Source organism: Anas acuta, chromosome 13 (genome assembly GCF_963932015.1).
Source record: "Anas acuta chromosome 13, bAnaAcu1.1, whole genome shotgun sequence".
NCBI classification, from domain to species: Eukaryota; Metazoa; Chordata; class Aves; order Anseriformes; family Anatidae; genus Anas; species Anas acuta.
This window is the reverse complement of record NC_088991.1, coordinates 17,818,327-17,845,055: the sequence shown is the minus strand read 5'-3', so window position 1 is coordinate 17,845,055 and position 26,729 is coordinate 17,818,327. Positions and strand designations below refer to the sequence as shown.

Sequence of the window (26,729 nt, the reverse complement as noted above, 5' to 3'; positions counted from 1 at the left end):
TTGTTATTGTCAAGCATCAGATTTCAGGGTAAAATCTCTTATGAGAGAAATAATCTGGATACCTTCTTACAAGGAACAATCAACATAGAGACAGAACACGGTATCAGGTATACCAAAGGGACAAGAATCTTATTAATTGTATATTTAATTCAATCAAAAATTTCAAATTCTGAAACATTTATCTGAACAAGTTAATAATAAGCAATACAAAGAAAAAAGAATATGATAAAGTCTTTCTAAAAATCACATACACAAAAAGCATAGTTTTACCTTGTATTTACTACTTTTTGTATGTCAGAGCAAAGCAAATAGAGTACATTCTGTGGAAAAAAACAACAGTGTGAATTTCTTGAATACAAGAAAAGGCCATTCGGCCTAAAGAGGATTGGCCTTCATAATGCATATGTTCCCTTAGGATGGTGTCTAATTGCTTCCTGAATGACTGCAACGTTTGTTCCAACATCTTTACCCACTAGGCCATTCAAACTATGCATCACAGCCTGAGTGAAGGAAGCATCTTCCTAAGTTCCGAAATTGTCTTTGCTTAGTTTCCATTTAAGCCCTCAGCCCTATTCTTTTCATTGTAGTAACAGTGGTAAAAAGTATTGATTTTATCAACACTACTTAGGATTTTATTTGTGAATTAACTTTTTAGCATATTTTTATTTTCTATCCAACTCTATTGAAATTCATACTGCTATTATTTTCCCTCCAAATTTATCCACCTGTTTGAATAATTAAACAAACTACTGTATTCCTCAGTCACACAGTGTCCTCAGTATACCATCTTCATCCACAGATGTTGCTTGAAAAATAACAAGTATTGATTCCACTGTCTGGGATTAAAATAACAAATCAGGTAGTATATTCAGTATACATTTCTCTTGACTGAGTGCCCCTAAAATGAGAACTCTGAAATCACAAGTTTTTAGCAGATATATTACTCCAAGAGAAAGTTGGTACATTTTTCAATCTTCATGGCATAAATTACTTTCTTCTGCATGTGCACATCTTTGTTCAGCTTCTTACTTTATAATAACTCATTTGTGAAGCTAAGTCTAAACTGGTTATAACATTACATATATAAGGGAGATACATAAAATTACTTTCTCATATCTGCTGCAGTTGGAAATTTCATGCCCATCTATTGCTAGCCAATCTCCTTTGAAAGACTGCACTTGTAGTAAAGGTGGCTTTACATTTCTACAGCTGCAATAAATTGGTTTTGTCCAAACAATTTTCTACATTTTCAAACTCTTCCTAAACATCCCAAACAACTGCATCCCTGCTTTATCTTTAAAAAAGGAAAAATCTGAGTATTTTGACCTAAAAAGAATTGAATTTTAATCTAAACAGGTGTTTTTTTGAATTATAAAACTGTAAAAGAAAATTTAGAAATGTAATTACATCCAAATTATCCAATTTCATGCCTATTAATACTATGAAGTTGAATTGTTTCTTAATATACTCTGAAGGGTTGTTTTGATGTTCAAATTGCCACTACAGAGAAAATGTGGGTGTTTAGTAAGATACCAAGTGGACTTCTGCTGAGCCTCCAGTATTCACAGTCATCTAGTTATTGTGAATGTAGGGTTTTACAGTAGCTGGCATTTTGTGAAGCGTTTAGATTTCTGACAATATTTCTCAGCTGATGGTATAACATTTCAATGAAAATCATAAAGAAATATATAGAACATATCCATGGGGGGGAGAAAAAAAAAAGAAAGAAAGAAAGAAAGAAAGAAAAGTGTAGCATAATTAAAGCCAAGATGTGTATACTTATTTGACAACAGAAAACTGTTCAGATGCAGAAACCTGTGCATCTCTTTGGGAGTCAGACACATCTATAAGCTCAATAACAACTGGAATGACTTATAAATGACAGTGGGTAAATCGTCATAAGTCCTGAATGCAAGTTTGGCCACATTTTTAAATGTATCCTCTAGTTCTTTAGTTTAAAAAAAAAAAAAGAGGATTGAAGAAATAATAATAACTAGACAAAATTTGCTAGTCAATTTGAAAGTCGTAATGAGGACTATGTGACCTTTGGCCATAATCCATTTAACTGTCTTACTAATATTAAATATGCAATCACACACACCACTGGTGCAACCACAATTATCCAAGGTACTAAAGTAAAGTCTGAAGTAAACACTGTCCCTTAAACTGTTACGTTATTAAATTGTTCAGTTTCCAAAATCTTAAAATTTTGCATATAAAACACATGACTTTATACCTACAATGCAGAGTACTAATATTTTTATTAAAGAAACTAGTCAACTGAAAAGATCCTAAAAGGTAAGCCAAAATCTGTATTCTTAACTGGGAGAACTGCGTTAGGAAAACAAACACCTTGTCCCAATAATTTAACTTTGTCTTCTTCATTTTCCAAGTCTGGAGGATTATTCGATTTCTTTTTACCCTAAGAATCTCCATCCAGCTAGGTAAAACGTAAAAGTTTAATTTCTTGTGTTGTAATGTCATAGTTGTACCAAAATTGTTAGCACTGCAGAACCATGGGTTTGGAGCAAATAAGCAGGTAGGAAAATAAAGATTTACTGCCCTCTGAGTTAGCAGGTTAAACAGAGCATAATGAGGCATAAAGAGCCACAAACCAAGAAAAAAAAACACTTGCACATTAAGTGTTTGAAAAAGAGTGATACTGTCACTTCTTTTCATAAAGATGTTAATTCCTAAATTTATATGTTGTTCTCTTACTCAACATGGAATAATCCTGTGTAATTCACTATGAATCCATTTCTGTCATTCATACACAAAATACGCTATTCCTTCTCAGCTCCATGAACAGCAGCTATAGCAACAATTTTGGATGTGTAATCCTGATGCTGCTTCTTACATCAGTTTTTCCAATGTGTAAGTTCTCAGGTGACAACCTACTTCTGATTTATAGCTCTGTATGAATTTACTTCTGAATTACACCCATACTGAAATTAGTCACAACCCATGTTCTTACAAAGCGGGTTCCTTTGCTTCATAGTCAGGAAAACAAACATCATGATAACTTCTGGTCAGTACTGCAAGTGCTGCCCTATGAGAATCCCTTGGTGAGCTGGAAATGAAATAAGAAGAGAGACAGAAGTACATACCAGTGTCATCAGCATAGACTTATATCTCCATAATTGTTATTCCATTCCACTGGCAAGGTAAGCCACCATCATTAATATAATTTATAGTATTTGGACTATTTACTCCTGCTATGAGCTACACAGACAGCCCAACACCTTCATATATAAAACTAGATTAAAGTTTACCTTGTCTCATCCTGTTTTCTGTTTCTTTGGTTGTCTTTTCTTTTCTTTTCTTTTCTCTTGTTTTGTTATTTGTTTGTTTTTTCCTTAGGACAAAGAGCTCATAAAATAATGGTTCTGTGATTTTAAGATTCTTATTGGGTTATGGAAATCGCACAGGTACCATTGAACTGAAGGGGAGCGATGCATTTACATACAATTCCACAGAGTCACTTAAGAACCTCTACATAATGTGTTTTGAATGGAAACAAGATGTCCAAATGCCTTGTATAGCATTAGTTATATATGCCTACATACCTATCGCTATAGTTATATACCAGTGTAGACATCTTTCATGTTGTAGGCTCTCAACTACATCAAAACAATCTGTTAAAATTTACTCTTCTGTGGCACCTTGGACTATGTGTATTATTTCAAGTTTAATTTCTCTGTGTATTGGGAGGGGGAGGACCTTCATGTGACCTTGACTGAATACAGTATTCATACATTATATGCAAACTGCAACTGGAGAAGTGAGGGTGAAGGCTACTGAACACAATCTTTTCAGTGAATCACAATGACAGAAGCACCTCTCCTGATACATTCTGAGAGCAGAGTGCAGTATTCTCCACATTTCATCTTTTTTTTTTTTTTTTTTTTTTTACCTGCATGGGAAGGTTTAATGGCTTTACATGACCTACGTTTCAACGAAAAAGAAGCTTCTGAGAAATAAACAAGTAAAGATCTACAGCATATTGTTTTGTAAAAGATAAATTTCATTGAGCTTAGTAGAATTACAGCACTGCGGAGACCAAGGGAATATATTCAAATGTACTGCAGGTTATGTTATAAAAGCTGGATTTAAAATTCTTCAGTGATGAAACTGTTCCTACTTAGTGAATAACAGCTGCTCTAAATTAATCTATATTGATTAAATTTCATCTTGGCTCACAAAAAAAAACCAAAAAAAAAAACAACAGCATTTAATTTAGAACATCACTGGAACATCTCAATTGAAACAATTGCAAGATGAAAGCAACCACATGATGTCAGCAAGTATTATCACCCTCCTAAGTCACACTGAACTTAGTCTTCCAGAAACCAGAAGGTTCTCTCTCCATTACTTCCTCTAGTGACTCTTGATACGCTCTGAGCTACGTTTCCAAAGCAAAGTGTATTTTCGGTTTTACCATCCTAGTGATATACAGCCCACCTAGCCCACTTTTTACCTTTTCAATTTTCAAACACCCTTTTCTTCTTCATTTAGCTTTATGTTTGTTCATTGTTCAAAACAATGCACAAGATGAGGTGGGCCAATAATAAATAATGAAAGGAATTATTCAGGATACAACCACAGAGCACACTGCAGGTAAATAATGGATGTTGCTGCACACCCTCTGAACAGGGAGTGGGCTAATGTGTTACAAGTAGACTTAGCAAGGGATTTCTGAATTTGAGCTAAGACAGTCTCATGCCCAGCACACAGGGACTGTTGCAACTGCAGCCTCAACTGTTAGATAAAACACCTAGTAAAATGACCCCCAAAGAAGTAGATATGTTTTATTTTTAATAAGCTCTTTTGGCAACAACTCACAAAAAAAAAAAAAAAAAAAAAGTGTATCAGAAGAAAAAATTACTCTGTACAATAACGAAAAGCTACCAATTATAAATTCTATATTCAAGTATAGCTTATAAATTCTATATTCAAGTATAGCTTATACTTTTGATGGCTTTTGTAAGATATTTTGGAGATGTTATACCTGTCATTTAAACAGGGCTGCTCACCTGAGTAAAACAAACAGGATTTGGTTACATGTTTTTTAGGCTTTGAGTCTGGTTTTGCAGAAAGATTGTAAAAATCTTGTTCTCCACTGTAAATATTTGAGATATTTTCATGAAGAACTGTATTATTTTGTTTTATAGTCACATTCATATGCTTTTATTTACATATAATATACCACTTTGAAATTAAAAATGTTGATTATTCCTTCTTCTACATTGAAAAGTTCATGTTTTATTTTGCAGTATCTTGGGTGTGTTGATGTATATATTTTAAGTGTTTCCATCTTATATAGAATGAAATATATAAACAATTAGAATTACAGAATTCTCCTTTTATTGCTTTGTGCTTTTATTTGTTGGTATGTGGTTGTGTATAATTTTGTATATCTGACACCAAACTGTACTCAATAGCTCTTTGAAGCTTTATTAATTGCCAGCTTTTTCTCCTTCTGTTCTACACTTTTTAAAAGTTCATTTTTCAAAAACAATAACTCCCACTTGCTGAATTTAATATTCTTTTCTAGAAACATAAAATCATATCCCAGCTATCCTTTTTGAACAATATACAGTGTTATTTTCCTATCATCTGCAATAAAACACTGCGAGATAACACATAAATAACTGTATTAACACTAAACATGTTCATTAAGTGCCTCATTTTCAAAATGTGTTACAGCTGGCCACTTATACTTGGCTCGAAATCAAATAATACAGGACAAGCAGAAAATAAATAGCTGACTCCTGATAAGCTACTCAGATAAATAATTCCAGGGTAATCTATAGACCACTTACACAAATGAGAAGAGTAAAACAAAATCCTCACTCACTGAACTCAACCCCTGTGCAAACAAACCTTCATTCCTGGAGTATAAACAAAGTCCAGAGTATTAAAAATATTACAGAAAGTGGTACAATTGATAGAGTTGAATGGTTAAACCAACTATTTTATATAAGACTACAGTTCAATGGTCAAACCAAATGGTCAAACCAGCATTTTTAGAATGTACTATGATAGATGGCAGATCTGTATTTTATAATACCAGGTATCACTATTTTTCTAGGTGAATTTTCTACCTGCAGACAAGTGCTGACAAAAACTTATCCAACTCAGTCCTCTACTCTCACAGCAGGTATTAAAGCAGCAGTGAAAATAACTTGATGCTCCATAGTGTGGCAAGTTGTAGCTTATTTACCTAAGACTTCACAGCTCAGTGTATTATTTTTGTTTTAAAATTAACACATCTTTGTAATGTTCTGCCGTTTTGGGAGATTACGGTGGAATACAAATGTTTAAAGAGGATAAATTGCAGAAATATAGATGGAGAAAAACAATCTGAGGCTTCCAAGCCTGTGATCATAATATTTAATTTGTTAATTCATTTGCAGGTATAATATAGTCAATATCCAATACTACCAGTACAGTTCTTAGATCACTTATTTCAGTGATTTTTTTTTTATATAAACCTGTTCTTACTCCTCTTTTTCCAATCAGTGCGCCATGGCATCTTCTTTGCCTAGTTAACAGTCAATTTGAATCAGCTATTAATTAATTCTTAATTCTTTCTAGAAGAAATCATAGATCTAATACATTTGGAGCTTAATGTCTGAACCTAAAGTATTAGATCATTCTTCCAAGGTGGCCTTAATGCACTGTATGTTTTAATCTACTCAACATTTCTGTCAGTTTATATTTATTTACAGCTTTCATATGTTGAGTAATTAGTAAGTTGGGGCCTCATTTTTATTTATCTTACTCTTAATTTTAATATGATTTTCTCCACTAGAATCAATGGTGTTACATCCTCATATTGATACTAGACCCTGTATTATTAATATATTTATAAATATTGCAGGGATTATTTAATGCATTCAGGAGTTATTTCAGATTTCCACTTCTCATTTGCATTAGGGAAAAATCACTCCCAAAGTGTTTTCAGCACCTCTATTTGTTTTTATTGCTTTAAGGCGAAATGTCCTCATTATGTTTGCGAGTTTATTTATCTCATTAACATGATCAGTTGGTATAAAAAACAAAACAAACAAGTGTGTTGCTTAACAGAGTAAATTCACATCAACATAAACAATTTGTTTCATTAGGAATACCCAGTATTAGGTCACTGGAGATATCAAAGATCTAAATCAATTTCTTCAGCAATTCCATCAACATCCTCTTTCAAATCCTAGTGCTCTACTAAGTTAAACTAAAAGCACAAAACTGAGGGGTAAATTCAAACAACACATGAATGTTTCTGTAGTGTATTGCACCATCAGTTTGTGTCTTCAAAACCATGGCATTTTGTTTTCTGATTTACTGGGTATTTTTAGGTATATAATGAGATTTAATAAGATAACTGCGGGTCAAATATGCTGTTTACAAAACATAGCTTTATCAGTGCTTTTGTATAGAAATCCTACCCTAAAAATAACAGCATATAAATAGACTTTTAATCTCTGCTGTAATGTTTGTACACATTTATCTTCCTTTTCTTTTATATTCCTAATTAGTTGCAGTTATCTTATATTCAAGTAAGTAGATAAGCGATAATTATAAGAATTCATAGTTTGATGCTAATCTAACATGTGTCAGTTTTACACCAGGTTACATTACTGACTTTCCAGCATTAATTCAGAAGACCAAAATAAGGATTTTACTGCTTAATCTACATGAGATATACTCACACTTTCAAAGTTTACAGCTATTTCTTTGAATCAGACCAATGTGAAAATCATCTTCTCTGTTTTAGGATATCTTTGTTGTACTCCTTGTTTTTCAACATTAATTATGCTAATCATAATTAATGAGCTTTCAGTGTGATCAGGAGAAGGTCCCTTCTGCAATGTCTGTTCCAGTAAATGATCCAGTGCCAGGAAATGCTGTGTAGCCTCAAGGCCAAGTGGCATAGCCTGCTCATAAAATTCTTCCCCCCCACTCCTCTATGCATGATCTGCATTTTGGGAATGATCTCTGGCCTGTGCAAACCTCCTAAATTGTACACAGGAATCTGTTTGGAAAGTGTCATTTGGTACTGGTCAGGTTAAATCATGTATTAAGTTTAATAGTAAGATGACCATAATTTCTGTTAACCAGTAATGGCACAGGTTAGTTTATCACATGAGTTCAAACCAACAATTTGGGTTCAAAAAATTCAGTGGAGCTGGAGTCAAAATATCTGAAATAGTCTCTAATCCATAGAAACAAAATTTCACTGAATTCATTCTAATCCATCCACAAGGATGAAACAATTACATGTATTTCCCAGAAAGCTGAGGACTTATTTACTTCTCATCCCCACACTTCTCCCTCTGCACATGACTGTGCAGCTGATTTCCTTTGGCCCCTTCTGAACAACCTTGTATAAAGTAATGCTCAGTCAAAAACTGATTTTAAATAATTTCTTTCTCCATAGGGAATCTTGTACATTAAGTCCCATAAAGGATATTAAACGGTTCTGCAGAGGACCAGCTTCCTTACCAATTGATTTTGGGCTAACCAGGAATTCATTAAGGCCTACATAGTGTCCTTTTTGGTAAGGGAAAGGGGCAAAGGAAAAAATGATGAGCAGGGCACAAAGCCCTGCTTCAGAAGTCTGTGTTTACACCTGTCAAATTTCATCCAGGGACTGAGCCTTCCAAATGCATTTTTTGTCTGTATATTTTTCTGACACTGTACAGTTCTGCCTTTTACTGTCTGCAGGATTCAAATCTTTTTTTTCATATTTAAAATAAATAAATAAATAAATAAATAATAGTTTCCCTTTTCCTCTCCTCTGCACTGATTTAGCACGTCATGAGGGTTGTTATTTTTTCTCACCTTTGGAGGAAGGCTGAATGACCAGAGATGAAGCAAAAGCCAGTAATTCTTAAAGGCCAATCACCCGCTGGCAATTCCATCATTTATTGCTCTTCCTTATTTCTCTCAGACCTCTCTCTCTTTTGTGCTGCTTCCTCTTACTTTTCCATCTCCCTTCCATTTCATTGGTGTTTTTTTTTTTTGTTTGTTTGTTTTTGTTATTATTAAAAGAGGATTCATATAAAATTTCTTTGGCTTCTGTGAAGCACAAAGTAATATTTTATGCAAAATAAAATGAGAAATTATACTGCAAAATTGAGCCCTTTAACTACCTACAGGAAATTGAATTTTGTCGAAGTATTTGACAAAACAAATTTTTTTTTTCCATTTGCTCATGGAAATGGATGAATGGATCTTTCTTCTTGTTTGAACTACAGCAAGGAAATCAGCAGCCTAGAGCTTGACACAGGTTAACAAGACTCAGCAGCCTATCTTTTAGGGACTGCGAATCTGATTTTGTGTACCCAACAAGACTGCAGCCTAGTTGCACTTGCCACAGCAAGTCCAGCATGGATTGCTACTTGTGCAAAGTGAAATAAGGTTTACAGAGAGCTGGTCATCCAGGCAGTGACCGGCCCATTCTGTTAGAGGACAAATGCTAGGAATACAGTGGCCAGTACCAGCCACCTACGCTCTGTACCAGGCAACCATTACGCTAGTGTAACAGTGCCATTGTTTAGCTTCAGATTCCTATTTATGCTAAGTTGGAAGTTTTGCTTTTTCTGCTTTCCTTGCTCTTGGCCTGTCTCTGTTAGCATTAACTCAGGATTGACATCCTCTGGATTTACATAAATAGGTAAGCCTCTCTCTCTCTCTTTTTTTCTTCCTCCCCTCAATACTGAAGATTAGGGGATCGAAAGCTTCCATTCCTATAAAATTTTATCCCAAGAAGAGCATAAATGTCACTGGACAGCAGGCAGAATAGAACTTTTAGTTTCACGTGGGTGATTACTGTACCAGTTTTATCAATATTTTGCAAGGCTTTTACCAAACAAACTATTTCTACAGGGTCATTCATACTGAGATTAAGCAGTTACAACACATCAAGTCTTTTATGAAAGACCATTTTCAACTTTGTTTAGATCTTTCACAGTCAATCCAAACTCATGTACCTCAGGTTTTACCAGGTTTTTCTATAGATAGATGCACAGGTTCATCAGCTTCCAAGGGGTTTGCATCCTAGATAGGTATTTTGATTCAGTGATACCACCTGCAGTCAGAACTGCTTATGCTCTTCACTAAGATGGCAAAGGAACTTTTTTTTTTTTTTTTTTAATATTCTGAGCAAATACTGCCCACTGATTAGGTGAAAAATCTTATTGTTTGTCTTATGAACCACTACAACAAGCTCACAAAACTGGGAGCCAGACAAAGCCATTGCTAGCCCAACAATTTACTTTCTGCTTTCTGAGATGAAAAATACAGCTAAATCTCTTCCCATTATGAAGCATACACAAGCAGTCAATTACAAAACTTGGTTAGACAATCCATAAAAGTTAGTTTTTATTCTCAAGCAAGACATAATACTGAATGCATATATTAAAAGAAAGCAGACTTTTTAAAATGGAATTCCATTACAAAATTCCTTTGGTCATTTAATATCAGGCAGTTTGTATGTGCTAATGGATATGTAAATTTATTTTAAGATTCATTAGTGATTAATGATCAGTGATGTACACTATTGTCAGTTTAAAATAATTTTATAGGTATTAACATTCTATCAGTTGTACCAAGCAAGTCCTAATACATATTTATCACTTTAAACATTTTCCAAAAACTTTTAAGATGTCAAATAAGAACTTGCAATATAAAAAACATTAGCAAAATATTTAATGGTTTTTAAACCTCCCCATTACCTACTGAAGCTACTTATACTACAAGCTTAAGAATTCAAACTTTGTACATGCTATAATATTCAACACATCCTACATTTTCACAATTTGTTCATTTAATAACACATAGTTGTTAGACACTGAACATGTAAATCTATCATAACTGAACAATACCTAATTTGTTCAACATACCAGGTGAACAAGAAGGGTTATAAATCCATTATCTAAATTATTACCACTTAATCATTAAACTATTTTATTAAGGTACTTTTTTTTCCCCACCCAACAAGATACATTGAAACACTGATACCTAGGTTGCTTATCACTGTACTGGCTTTCAATAAAACACTTGGCATTTTTTCCTGTTATTAAAGAGTAAATTCTGAAACAGGAGAGACTATTAATTATGCATTCATTTTATATCAAAACATGCATTTAACACTTTTTTTTTTTGGTAGAAAAGCAAAAACTGGCAGACAAATAACTCATAAATGACACTAATGAGCACTGGGAGATGGAGTGGAAAGGTTTTAAATGTGTCCCATTATTTAGCAGGATAATTAAGACCACAGCTCTACCATGGCATTTTATTACAGAAATAGATAAGATCCCATCTTATTGCAAACAGGTGTTGTAATGAAGCAAAGCGAGATCATTTTTATGTGGTTCTTCTGGTCCAAGAAATATTGCAAATTTATTTTATGCCACCTTAATTTAAAAAGTAAGCACACAGATCTTGGCAAACAACACAAACTGTAAAATATGATATGCAAAACCATTTCCAATACTGTTGATTTAAGTTATCTCCAGGGAAAAAAGAAAATATTTTCTCTTACACCTTGTAAATATAGTTTGGTTTCTCACAAATGTTTGGTTTAAGTCTTGTATTATCAAATCATACTCACTATACACAAATGGAATTGCAGTTTAATGTAAATGAATCATCATGCCACATTCTTTACAATAACGTTTCTGATATTTCAATTCATCATGAATCTTTAATCCCCCATAAATATTGTCACTATGCTTCTGTGTCGTATCTGTTACAATTTTATGCTTTTGTCAATATTTACTGCCAAGTGTTGCAAAATACAGGTAACTCTATATGGTGATCTACAAAAGATCCTTTGCTAAGTTGAGTGATGCAATATTTACAGTGGTGTAATTCTAAGAAATGTCTATGCTAACATTTGCCATTAATAAGCTTAAAGAGTATATACAAGACTCACAGGGGAGAAAACTGTAATATCTGATTACCTTGACCACAAGCTATGATTCCTTCACATATTGTTGTAGAAGCACATTATAGTGAAACTGAGAGGATGCTTTTTTTTGAGTGCAGGTCTTTTCATTTTAAGATAGACGCTCAGTTAAAGTATGTGAATACAGGTAAGAAAAATTGCAACTTGTCTTTCAAACACAACACCTGGGAGTAAGCAATCTGTGAAAATGACAGGGTATGCTGGAAACCCTTTTTGCGTTCTTACGGAACAGGCTAAGAAACACTTATACTGGTACTCAAAAAGATACTCTACATAGTGGAACAGCAAGACTAGTGCTTGTAAACCTATGTATCATAAAGGTTAAACTTTCAGAAAGTTAAGCCCCTGACTAATCTGTAAAATTTGGAGAAATATTATATTCTGTGGCACTCTAACAGCTAGAGGCAGATAGTAAGATTTTGACTGTTACAAACTTTCTTCTTTAGATGCGGGGAAAAGAAACCCCAAAAATGGCCCTTTCAAGGGCAAGAATAAATCTCAACAAAAATGAAAGGGTTATACAGCTGGACAAAGCATGAATGGAAGATAGCACTCTAAGAAATACATTACACAGACTTTCACTGGAGCACTGACCTGACAATGGATGTATCACACTGCAAGCTGGGATGTTTCGTCCTCTTGGTTCAGCACTCCAATGATCTCAGCATGAAGACAGCAGACTCTGGCCTCTGCATTGTCGTACTGGGTTTTCAGGTTTTCACTGGAATGACAACATTGGTGAGATTATGCATTTCAGTTTTGAAACCACCTTTTGGATATTTTGTGTAAATGGATCAACTAAGTGCTCCAATTATCTGCAGGCACAACTTTGAAATTTATTTTCTTAAAAGAGCAAAAACTAAATAACCATTGCAGAAAATATTTCTAGGGAGACAGGAGTGCAACAGTATGCTTTTCAAAGTATACAAAGTAGTTTTGTTCTAATTTTGAGCAATTATTTATAGAATTATTTTATAATGCTTACTCACACACTTACCAGAAACTTGATTTCAGATATTTCCTGAAATATCTGAATATCATTTTTTCCTAGAATCATACAGAAATATAAACAATGTCATTTGATTCAAGTTCTGTGAAGAGAAAGGACCTGGTACCTTGATGGTGTCATCAATTTTACAAATCATTGAGAAAGCATTACCAGTTTATATGTACATATGTTACAAGTTTTCACTTCCACCACTTTATTCTCAAGGGTCAATAACTATTGATGAACAAAGTGAGAAAAATCGCGTAGAGTAGCAATATCAACTAATAACTATAGAAATGGCTGGATATCATCAAACCCCAGAAAGCTTTCTGAACTTTGGAAACCCAAATTCAGAGGCTCAAGATAGTTTCCTCTTTTTTCTATTTCACTTTATTCATTGGAGTTTGAGATTCGTTACACTAAAAATCTAAGGAAGTTTGGTGGTGAGATGAAAAAAGGAGTGAGATACAGAACGAAAGAGCTGTGGAAATTGGAATTTAAAGCATAACTAATGTCATTTGGCTGATTTTGCTTCAAACCTACTGGAAAGAAAAAAGAGTAAAGTTCTGCAATATGTAAGAAACAGCTTCTTGAAATGGTCTTGATTTTCTACCTACCTGTTAAATATTTGAAAGAGCTTGAAATTAATCATCTAAGGTGATTAAAGAAAAAATTATGATGCATGATAACCTGCAACTTCTTATACGTATAATTAAGCATATCTGTAGCTCCAATACAAAGGAGGCAGAGAGATGGGGGAAAATACTCCAGCGGATCTACCGCATCACATGCTTGACCTTTCATCTTGCATTTTAAATGAACATTATGGTATCATATTTGGCCACTTTCTCTTCTCCTCTCTATGAACTTTTGTCTCCGACAGTCAATTTAGGTGTATTAATTTAAGGAAAAATTTCCAGTGGTTTGAGTATTTCATATTTTTAATTTTAGCATAGTAAGCGATGTTGGTCTAGGAAAAACTGTAGCAGAAGGTAAGAAGGAATGTTCCAGGTGCTGGAGCAGAGCTTCCACCACAGCCCATGGAACAGCCCATGGAGAGACTATGGGAACCATGCATTTTCCTGCAGCCTGTGGAGTTTGGCTTGCCCACAATGGTAATTGGTAAGTAATCACCCTATCTTAATCTTGACCTATGAGCTTTTATTTTCATTTTCTCCCACTGTCCTGATGAGGAGGGGTATAGAGAGCAACTTGGTCAGCTGCCCAAGGTCAAACCACCATACCTTTCTTTTCCACCTCCTGACTGCCCTGATGAACTGTTTCATCTCCTTGATAGTTTTTTTTTTTTTTTTTTTTTTTTTTTTTTTTTTTAAGTCACACCGTTTTTCACTCAATAGTTCTGTATGAGCTTGTTTTCAGCTCAGTGCTTGCAGCTCCTGACAGTGTACGGACAGTGAGAGCTAAGACAAATACCAGGCTCAAAGGCTTTAATTCTGTTTTGTCATTCATTAAATAAAAATAAACTTCTCATGTTTAAGTTATACAAAAACAATTATTTTAAACACATAGCTTCTGCTATACACAGTGTTGCTTTGAGAATATAAGTTACTCTTTGGGTGAGCTTTAGAGAATGTTGCACACTTAACTCTTACCATACTATAAATTTGGAATGCTGTGCAATTTAAAAGTTTGAAACAATAACAACTTTGTTTGTTTGCAGTTACTGTTTTGCTTCACACTTTATTGCACAGTCTTCACTCTGTATCCATTAAACCTGTTACAAGCCATAGAGGAAAATATCAAATTTTGTCTGTGGGGAATAAAATAGTCTAAAACTTTATATTTATTAAATTACTTCATATTCTGTGTGGTCATTCATTCTCAAAATAATAGCAGTAATGACTGTATACTAATAAACATGTACTGTATACTAATAAACATGTCTTGAGTTAGAAGAGTATTCAAATTATCCAGCTTTGATAGTACAAAAAAACTTGCTGGAATGTATTAACCATTTAAAGCTTCAAAACAATACAGAATTGACTTGTGATTTCTGAGATCCCTCCTTTTTTCTGAAGTGCACTGAATTTAAAATAAAAGCGTACTAATTTCCCAACCTTTCTATAGGGAACAGAGAACATTAGGGTTCTGAATTAGCCAAATATATATAAATTACTGGGAATGAGTTTCTAACATAAATTGTACCTAATTTAATTTACAAAGCATTTAACCCTCAATTTCTTATTGATAGTTTATATTATATAAATTTTTCTATGATAATGGCAAAGGACACTAAGCAGCAATTGATGTCGTGACATGTGTAACCCAAAATACTGAAGTGTTTAACAAGGTATTGCAAATATAAACATACACATTACATGCAAGGGGCACAAGGATAAAAACAATCATGATTCAGTTATAATGCAGTATATATTATAAGCTGTTGTTGTTATTATCATTATTATTATAAAATTACATACCACAGAATCTCCAGGAAATCAAACAGCCCCAAATGACTCCCACCAGCTGCTCACAGTTACTTAATATTAAGGCCCTATCCATTAGCAGTCTACTCTCAGCTGTGGCTCATTTTAAACTTATTTTTCTCCACATACTCCTTCCATATCAATGACATTATTCCAGCTGATTTATGCACTGGGGAGACACACTTCATCAGGTTAGATTAATTCACTAACTCCTTGGTACTATTATAGGCAGATTCTGGCTGTGTGCATGTCAGGTAGCTAGCTAGCTAGCTAAGGTTAGCATCGGACATGACAAAGATACTTTTTTTTTTTTTTTTTTGTAGTTAAGCATACATTTCATTCAATGGTCAGAAGTGAAGAAAAAGCATATAGACCCAATTATAAAACCCTGGGTCTTGGACTTGCATAGTCAAAACAGATTACTTTTATTGTAAACTAATGAGAATTGAAAGTTCTAGACTTATATGGAGGAAGGGATAAATAAAGGAGAAGTAAGTTCTCACGCTGCCACTGAAATCTACAACTACAATGAAGTTACACAATTTTCAGGAGTCTGTGGGTTTGAAAGTTTGTTGTATTGCATTAACCTGCTGTAGCAGATCAGTAACGTGATATGGTGTAAACCTGATATTCACAGCTATCAATAATGCATTTTCAGACTGCAACGCTTTATAAAAACAGAATTATTCTTTCTCAAAAGAAAACTAATTTTAATATTGAATCCTCAATAAGGTAATAAAAAGTTGTAAAAAGACTTTTAAAGACATTAGCATTAATGTGTGATCACCATATCTTCTCCAAGTTTTATTTGTAGATGATTTCAGTCTTTTTATAAAGTCTCTTAGATCTCTTTCAAGCTTCTTAATGAAAACCAAACAATAAGAACAGGTTACCACTAATATAAATATCTGATTCAATAACTAGGTTGGTCAAAACATATTAAGGTGCAATCTCTAAAGGCATTTCAGAAATTCTCCTAACTATTGCAGTGGAAATGTCCTTTCAGCAGGACAAGAGATAGGGCATTTAATTTTATGTTTAATATTAGAATCTTTTTATTTTGTGTTTAATGTTAGAAGACAACACATGATCAGTTTCCACTTTATAAATGAGTGAGATCTCATAATTCCATTTAATACTCAAGTTAGTAGTTTTCTTCATCCCGATTTGGCTTTACTTTTTTCTGCAGTTACCATAATTCTTGATGTACAAAAATGGCAAATAGTATGTTCTTTAATACCCTATTACAGCTGTTCCTGGTTTTATTGGTAAGGTATAGTGAATGCTACTGGTGTGTTAAAAATGTTAGTGATAGATCCAGTAGGAATATACTTAAACATCAAATATGAGCAAGAAAGTAGCAAACTTTGCAATAGTTACTAGTCAGACCATAATCTTTTACTCCTGTGTGTAGATCACACAGCACCTCAGGAAAATAGTATGTTATTTCATTACAGATTTTATTATATTTCACAGAAACCATGGCTCAAAATAAAGCTAATAATCAGAATAGGATTGATCTAGATGATGAGGAACTGAGAAAGAACCACTGTAACTTGAGTGAATTTAGACACAACTAGAAGCACCTGAAGAATGCTTAAGAAGAAAGCATCACTACAATTATTTTTAAACATTATGCATTTTTTTTCCATCATTTGAGTAAGACGGAGTGTTTAGAAGATGGAGTTTTCTATGACCTCCTACTGGGAATAGTCTCATGCAAAGCTGCCTAGTGCTTTATGAAGTATATAAATAGGGTGACAAGTTACAGCTAAATTTAAAAGAGGAGATGTCAACTTCAGCATAATGCTTTAGATCTCATTACTTACAAGATTTTTATGTGATACATCTACAGCTAAGATCAATGGAAATTGAAAGTTGCCTCATTATAGAAGAGAAATTGCTGTTGGTATATCATTTTTCATTAAAATCTCCCTAAACTGGAGTGTGTATCCTTCCCAACTGTTTTGCCAGAAAATTTATGACACTCCATTTGAGCTATGATTATTGTTATTTTTTGTACATAAGGACTTGTGTTTAAAATTAAAAAAAAAAGTTAACACGTTTCTATAGCACTCTTCATTGCTCTATTCAGTATTTAATAGTTATAATTACTCAAAAAAAAAAAAAAAAAAAGACAATTGGAGTTTATAGTTAAAATTGCAGATGATTTGACCTGAAGGCTTACATGAAGATTGTCCACATATGATAAAGAGTACAAGAAAGTTACATTATACATAGATTTTTAACAGACAAGCCTGTGTAAACATAATTTCTCCAGTACTCAAGTCTGAAGTGCTGATCAGTTTTCCCATTTCTAACAAACTGATAGATGTTGGCACCAGGTCAGCTCATATTTTTATACGTGCTAAAGAACAAGACTATAAGTGTGCCTGGAGCACTGCATACAAATACATTTATAAATAAAAAAAAAGTCTAAGTATAAAACGTTTACCAGTTTTTACTGCTTGACAGCACAAGATTCTTTTCAGCATTTGCTAAATGAATTTTCTCACCTTCTCTGTTCCTAAAATAAACTGCTCTTTACACCTACTACACACTCTTCACTTTTCTTAAATAGTTTCACACAGTGCTGCCTATGTTTGCTGTCTTTGTCTGCTGGCGTGTAAGTCAAGTTCTTTTCTCACTGTGTCCAGTCATTAAGATGACTGCTACATCATCTGATAAAACCCTACTTTTCATTATGGGTATTTCTTCAAGTAGGATGCATCACTAACCTTTGTAGTTTGTAATCTCCCATTTAATTGTCCTTGTTTCCAAGATTTCTTGCACTGGAACTCTGAACCTACCTAATTTCCATGTTTATATTACCATAAATGCCTAACAGCTCTAACCTGCTCGCCTTGCAGTCTGTCTATATTTACTTTTATCTGTGGTATCTCATTAACAGCACAGACCACAAAAGCTCAGTGATAAGGAGATGATTCATAGAAAGCAGCTATAACAATGGGACTTTGTGTTTGATTAACACAGATCTTGTGTTTGATCAACACAGAAGATGTCTTCAAGATAAAGTAATATTTACCCGTAAACTCCTGATCCCTCAAGTTGCTTCAGGATGACTGAACTAAACCTTTACTATGCCAATTTGTTTAGATTGCTCTGTATTATGAATCTGATGATTGCAGATACAAAGTTTGATGCTGGAAAAAAAGAAGTAATGAGACATTACAGTACTGCCAACTTGCTGGGAAGAAATTGGTAAGTACTAAAAAAAATTTGCATACCACACTATTTATCAAATTATCAACATTAGGACAAAAACTGAAATCAAGTCCAACTCATTTTTTGCTGTTGCCTTCTTTGTTACAAGTACAAGATCTTCACAACTGGTTTACAGATAGCTACTAGATGTATTGGATCATTATCTCTACAATTCCCTTATAATATTCAGCTATTTTTATGTGATACAGAGAGTGACTTTTAACCAGGTCTCTAGCGATTAAGTATTAGATAGATATGTGTAATATCCTCGGCTTGTGTGAAGTTTTAGATAAAAAAAAGAAATAATAATAAAAAGTAATAAATAAATCAGGAAGTAAGAAAAGACGACAAAGAAGTGAAAACTTTCTAAGCTAAAATTTGCTGCCAAAGACAATTAAAAATATGAAAGGTAACTAGACTCTTATCAGGATTTAATCTATGGTTTTGTCCCATTTCTAGATCAGCACTGTGAAAAAGGACACTTAAACTATCCTATTTAAAAACCTCTTTCTCATAAATAACTGTCTATAATTAGGTCAAACAATATCTATAACTTATTTGTTTATCCAGAAAAAGATCAGAAATCTTCATATTTTTTTTTTCAGGCTTTATCATTATATGTAGGAAATCATTTTATCTTTAAATTTCAAATTCCTGCTCAAAATATTAGCCTGATATTCAATGGGAATAGTTTACTCACATCGGAACAACATAATGTTGAAGCCAAACTCAAATTTTCAAACTGTTTCTGAGTTTTTATATTCACCTTATTAAATCTCACTTTTAGACTTCAATTTCAATAAATCTTTTTTTTTTTTTTTTTTTTTTAATAATTAAAAGCAGTAGCTTTAATGGAAACTAATTTGAATTTCTAAAAATAACTGTTTCCATTAGATGACTATCTATCAATCAATCCCTTTGAGATAAGAGCCCTACTTTGTCCTGATAGCATTATTGGATTTATGGTATCCTCAGCTGAATTAGTTTGTTTCCTGCAAAAATGGACATCCTTAAAAAGACACTGACCAATTCTAGAAAAACCTTTAAACCAGAATTTTCATCATATTTGTGTGTTCAAAACATACCACGTTCGAATAGTAGTTCTTACTTGCACTGCATTCTATTCATAAACATTTTAAATGAAGTCATGATAACCTTGACAGAATCATAGAATGGTTTGGGTTGAAAGGGACCCTTAAGGTTCATCTAGTTCCAACCATCCTGCCACAGAGTGTTGAATGGTCTGTCACAAATTATTAACATTTATTTTAGCATTTTCTATCTGCTTTGAAACATCACAATATAATTTCTAGAGAAAAAAAGGATCCTTAATAGCTAAATTTTGCATATAATATTTAAATGAAAACTGGACTCTGTACCTACTGTAGTAATTTATTTAATTTGCCTTTCCTGTTACATATCCTTGTTGAAGATAAGAAAGTTGCATTCATTTTACTTAGACAGCAGTTATTAATTTCCACAAAAGTACCTACAGGTCACAGCTGACCATTCTATGACCAATCTGATGATGAGAGCACCAAAAAAATTTGATAAGCCATCCTCAAAAATAACTTAATCCAGCATAAAAGTCTTTCAGGATGTATGGCATGTAATAGAGAGCCACCTTCTTTTGTTTAGAGAACTTAATCAGAACAACTGAAACATTCTTTAATTCAACTTCTGGACATGATTTTGATGACTCTAAATAAACGTTGATTGATTTTTCTAAGAAGTTAAAAAAAAATGTTCACATAACTGCAATAATCAGACAGAAATAAAACAAAATTTAAATCAATACTGGCTTCTCAATATTTGCCAAAGTTTCATAGTACTGGAGTCACTCCACTCCATCCTTTTATAAGTGTATAGTAACTCTGTGTTAGTATAGACAAGATTCTTATGTTTCAAATAAACAATATTTATTCTAAACAACATCAGCAACCACACATTATTAAAGTGTTCCAAAATTAAACTGAATTAATTTTCTCAAAGCATCTTTTCCAAACAAAATATGGTTAAAATGAATATTTGGCTCTGGGCTTTGTATTTGGAAGACTGCCAGATTTACTAAAAATGATTGCAGAATTTTCCATTTCATTTCCTTACCTCTAAACAGTATTTAAGGCCAGCTTCAAAATAAGGCACGAGATTTTGAGGGAAAGTAATTTACTTATATCTTTTAATTATGTTAAATTAAGGGCATACCTATTATTTAGCATTTTCAAATAGTCTTTAGGGTCATTAAATAGCTTAATTACAAGACGGGTTTGCTAAGGGCATACTTGACTGAGAACAGACATGTCTGATGTGGGGAAAAAAAAAAAAAAGGTTGTGACTTTGTGACATGTAATAATTCAAATGGAATAAAACCCAGAATAACACATCCCAAGTGAAAGCAACTCTTGGAGCCTGGCTACTAACTAGGTGCCACAAAAGTACAAAAACACAAGGGGCCATCCTCAAGATCCCACACTAAGTGTCCCACAATCTCTGGAAAGTCTGACTGGATCAAGCCTCCAATGTATAGTGTTTAATATTGGTAAAGAAAGAATATCTCTTCCTGATGAGAAATTTTCATTTGATTTGGACCAAATTGTCTCTTGTTACTCAGAGGTCAAATGCCTCATTTACATGTATATACCTAATTTCTCTCTTGATCCTGAAAAACTTACAATATGCCTTTCCCCACACACTACTGCTCTGCAGCTCTTCTGTTTTCTACATGTGGATCAAATTAGATGATCCAGAAATATCAGTCCAGAACTCTACATAGATTAAAAGCCAAACAAAGGCCATAAATAATGCATGTAATGTTAAGTGCTATCTATCCTGTTCTTGGATGTATGTATCTTGTAAAATCTATTTCTGCATCTTGCATACAAATATACATTAATCAGTTTTACAGGATAAATTGGGATGTATTCTTGATGGCATCTGTAGAAGCATTGTTGAACTCATACTTGTTATAGTGAGATTTAAGGAAAATAATAAAAAAAAATCTAGTCCCTTGCAATTACATTTATTATTATCACTTCTGTGATGTGATAACTGACACTGAGGATTGAACAGCTTATGGGCTACAAAGGGCTACAAGGATGGTGAAGGGCATAGAGGGCAAGATGGATGAGGAGCTGCTGAGGACCTTTGGCTTGTTCAGCCCAGAGCAGGCTGAGGGGAGGTGTCACGGCAGCCTGCAGATTCCTCATGAAGGGATTGGAGGGGCAGGCGCTAAGCTCTGCTCTCTGGGGATAACAACAGGACCCAAGGGACAGGCATGGAGCTGGGACAGGAGAGGGTCAGGCTGGATGTTAAAAAAAGATTATTCACTGGTGGTCTGGTGCTGGAACAGGCTCCCCAGGACAGTGGGCACAGCACCAAGCTGCTGGAGTTCAAGAAGCATTGGGACAACACTCTCAGACATCGGGTCTGATTTTTAGGTGGCCCTGTATGGAGCCAGGAGCCGGACTTGATAATCTTTGACCCCTTCCAACTCAGGATATTCTATGATTATCCTGTATCTAGTATTATTTCACATAATATGCAATATTTTAGTAACAGTAATAGCTAATTTACTCACTTGAGGTAATACATAATTCTGGTTCTATAATGATCAAGTAATATAAAATGTTAAGTATTACAGCTTGGAAAATTTTAGTGTAACAGTAATACTAGCTATTACTGTCATATACAGAATAAACTGTTTCATTTAGACTCTGTGTTGCCTGTGGAAAAAATGTCAGCTTTTGTTTTAAAGGAAAAAGCATCATAAATAATTTGATACCTGATGCTACAGTTGACATTTGTGAAAGGACAGAGAATCCAAAACTTTTATTTCTAAAGCAAACAGGTTTACTCAAAGAGTAGAACTTCTGGGTGGTGCTTACCTTAATTCTTATCTGTTGGTAGAACTGTCTTCTCACTTTCTCTCACTGTCTTTTCCTAAAGACACAATCAATGAAAAATGGCGAAGAAAGTGAAGGGAAATTTGTCTTCATTTTATGTGCACTGTATACTGGTGGCTTGTTGAGACTCTAAAAGATACTGTATAGCAGCACTCAACTTTCAACAACCTCCAGAGGGCTTCACTGACTGTGTTCTACTCATTAAATTCTCATGCATTTGTAAAATACCTAATCTACAGGTTAGTTCTGCTGGGTATTTTCTCAAGGAAGTGCATTGCATTTGAAGACAACAAATAATGAGACACAAAAGTCAGGAAAAGTACAAAACACATCCTTAATAAAAGTAGTTTACATGCCACTTGATGGGCTTCAGTTGGCTGAGGCTAAGGAAGGTCTTTCTTAATTTAGCTTGTATGAGATCAATTTAGTTGACAGGATTTGAGTGTGATTTCAGAGTAATGCTAAAAGGGAAATGGCAGGTTGTCTGCTTTAAGCACACAAAGTTACTCACAGAAAGTAAGAGACTAAGTTTTATATGTCTAGATACTTTCCCTTCTCTGGATTTTCCAACACCCCCCCTCCCTGCTTCCCATCTTTTTAAATTTCTTTTGCAAGTATCCAGGCTGACCCAGTAGTCAGCCTCATATACAGAGCTGAGACAAACAGCCATACTAAAAATCAGAACAGAAGATCTTCCCAGATTAGCAGGATACTGCAAAGGGTCATTTCTTCCTCTACAATAAGTCATTCACCTGCAGGGAAAATTTCCTCTTATAATCAAAACAGTTGACTGAAAAGCGCTAGTAAATATGCATGGCCAACATCTCTGATGTACTGTCCCTGTCCTTTTACATGGTTAACAGTAAGAACTCCATATTTTAACAAAACAGGAATGAGACCCTTTTCAAGGAGATAATTAACTGCCTTGTATTATTTTTGAGTGATCATTAGAGACCTTTAATATCCTCAAGAACAAAAATGCAATAGATTATCTCTAAGGAAAAACCATACTGTTCCCAAATACAGTTTGTAGCTGTAAAATACCTAACCCACTATTTTTTTTTTTCAACAATTAGAAGGTGGATGCACACAGTAGCAGAATTTGCATTAGCAAACTAGTTGCTAAAAAGCTAGTTCAGACTATTTATATATATTTTTTTGATGTTCTGACAGTTTAACACAAAGTTATGTCATTTGGAAGAAAGAACCAGAAATAATTAAATAGAATATTGAAGTACTAAATCCCAAAGCTACTGCTGTGATTTACTTCCTTCTGTTTCAAAAATTCTGGTAGAGAGAGAAAATTGAAATGGTGGTATGAGAGGAATCTGGTGGTGCACCATTAAAGGATCTGAAAGTATACTGAGCACTGGTTACTGACAGCCACTCTGCATGGCAGATGCTGAGGAATTAAAGGGTTCTCAGAAAAAAAAAAATCTTAAAAATGAAGGAGTAATAAAGATAATACTGATCGAAGTAGGAAGTAGGGCCAGAAATTAGAAATGAACAATTAAGTTGATAAGAGATACGTAATGTAAAAAAAAAAAAAATAAAAATAAAAAAATTTAAACATGAAATAATGATGGATTTCTAGCACCTGCTTCTCTAAAGTTAATTCTTTCATTTGTGATTTGTGGGACAACTAGTTATTTGTTTACCTTTGCATTTCTCCTAGGAATTACTGAGTCACAGGAATTAATGCAATAAAAAAATTATAAGGCAACGACAATCTATCAATTTATAATAAAAACCTGATTTATAACTGACAAAGGGAAAAATATCCTTTCTGAAAAAAGAAATAGGCTGCCTTAGAATCACAGAAACACAAGCGGCTTGGAAATCAGATGAGCTCCACCGGCTCCCTCAGTACCCTAGGGTGGAGTTTGTCTGGTCCCATGGACTTGTGACATTCCAGATGGAGGAGCAGATCTCTAACTGTCTCTTCCTGGATCATAGAGGGTGATTCTCTACCTGAATAACAAGGGTCATCCAGGTCAGGGCATAAAGTAACCTGAAGATAACTGATCCAACTATTAAAGACAGATGTAAAGAAGGCATTAAGAACCTCAGCCGTATCCTTATCCTTAGTGATCACATTCCCTGCTGCATCAAGTAAAGATGGAAATTTTCCTTGGTTCTTCTCTGTTAGTATATTTGTAAAAGGATTTCTTGTTCTCTTTTACTATAGCGGCCAATCTGAGTTCAAGCTGGGGTTTTGCTTTCCTAACTTCCTTTCTGCATATCTTAGCAAATTCCTTGTAATCGCCCCAAGTAGCCTGTCCCTTCTTCCAGAATATGTAGACCCTCTTTTTTGACCAGAATCTCAACAAAAGTTTCCAGTTCACCCATGTGTTCTACTTAAGTGTCTTCTACGTGGGAAATACAGTGTTCTCTGCTGATAATTCTTTATGACATCAAGCATATTTCTAAAGAGTCAACAGTTTCTTGTGTGAAACAAAGATAAAATACTGTACTGAATGATTAGCAGGGATCACAATAGATTTTCTGTCATCTATTATTTTCTTTCTTTTGCAACACCATTGACTCCTCCAATATTTGTATCAAGACTGAAAAGGTTCAAGAATTCTAGGAAAAAGAAAATATGCAATCTTTGAGCATTACATTTACTCTTGTATTACTGGCTACATAAATTTAGAAGATATTTCAATATCATATATCTATATTTTCAAAGAACCCCCTACCAAGGACTAGAATAATATAAAATTCACATGCATTATTCAGGAACTGCAAAAAACACCATATTCACCGTCTCTCATTACAACTGGAACTTCTTTCCTTCTTGTTCTATCCCGATTTCTCTAACATAACTCATTCAGAAAAACATTCCTTGTAAGGTCTTCAATCAACGACTTTCCAGAGAGTTGTCTTTCCCCAGCCTCATTGTCCCAGAGGAATTATAGCAGCTTCAGTCCTTATCAAGATTTTCTGTATTGAGCATCTTTTACTGTTGCTCTGTAAATGCGTATAGCTTTGTGTGTTCTGGCTCTAAGCTAGGGGAAAAAAAAAAAAAAGTTAAAAACAAAACCCAAAAATAAAACCAAAATAAACACAAACAAAAAGAAGCTTCTTACCTTTTTCTCTTTCAATACAACATTCTTAGATTACATGCCCACAGTGTTGCTAAAGCCATCCCTTAGTTCTTGACTGATTTTTTAGCCTGGCTTGTTACACTGGCTTAGAGAACTCATTACCTTGTTTATTCCAGGATAATCATAAAAGATCTAGAATATACCACTTTCTCCAAGTCTGAAATTAGTATTGAATCAAATGCAACTAGAAAAAGTAGCTCTGTTTTAGTGGCCATCACAGGCCATGGTACATAAACCCAACCACTCACTAGTTCCCCCTAAAAAGTTAAATTAAAACTGACAGGCTTTTTTCCCCCACATCTAATTTTTCATTACTAGTACTTCCTGGAAATGTGGAGTTAGATATGGCTCTTCCCACATCACTGGCAATAAAGCCATTCATACTTCTGATGCAGTCATGAAATGATTATTGCAAGCCTTCAGAAAATAAGCTTTGGGAAAACACTAAATTATGAAGACAAAAGATCAAAATAAGCATAGGATAGTTTGATAGTGTCCTTAGGGTCTGATCTTACATGGTTGTTGACAACACCAGAAGACTAAACTTTTAAACTGCCTTAGCCATTCCTAGATCAGTATTAATGCAGAATCATTTTTTCCTTATCTGTGCTAACAAAAAATATATATTTTAAAAAGTGGAGTTGTACATCCTACTAAACTTTTTACCTGACAGCCTTTGAAAGATGAAACAGTAACTTCTTTACAAAGAATGGTATCATACGCAGAACTGTAAGACTAAATGAACCTTTCGGTTTTGATGACTTAATTGGTAAATAAAATAGACATTTATCTTCAAAAGTTTTTTTTTTTTTTATTTAATTATCATGTTTAACGTAATACAATTATCTTGTGAATAGCAGTAATTTGATATTTTGAATGAAGAAAATGAAGTTTGTACTTCTGGGAAGTCAAAATACTTTCTAGTCTAGGAAACATCTCTGAAAAAGTGCACAAATATTACTTTATTTTAAACAGCTCTGTTGACAGTTATTCTTTTACTTTTTTTTTCATGGCGTCACTATCACTACTCCATTTTTCTACATCTGTGAAAATTAAGGGTTTTTACAGGTTGTGTAATATGTT

At 33.9% G+C, this 26,729-nt stretch overlaps 1 long non-coding RNA gene across 4 annotated transcripts in view; it reads right to left on the bottom strand.

Moving 5' to 3' along the window:
• Positions 1 to 270: 270 nt before the first annotated feature.
• The window catches only part of LOC137863694 (uncharacterized), a 264,783-nt gene continuing 238,324 nt past the window's right edge, over positions 271 to 26,729 (bottom strand). For all 4 annotated transcript variants that reach the window (XR_011101045.1, XR_011101044.1, XR_011101047.1 and 1 more), the window contains 2 exons: positions 12,569 to 12,695; positions 271 to 320 (listed from right to left, as the gene is read on the bottom strand). This is a non-coding gene — a long non-coding RNA (uncharacterized lncRNA). The remainder of the gene's footprint in view (positions 321 to 12,568; positions 12,696 to 26,729) is intronic.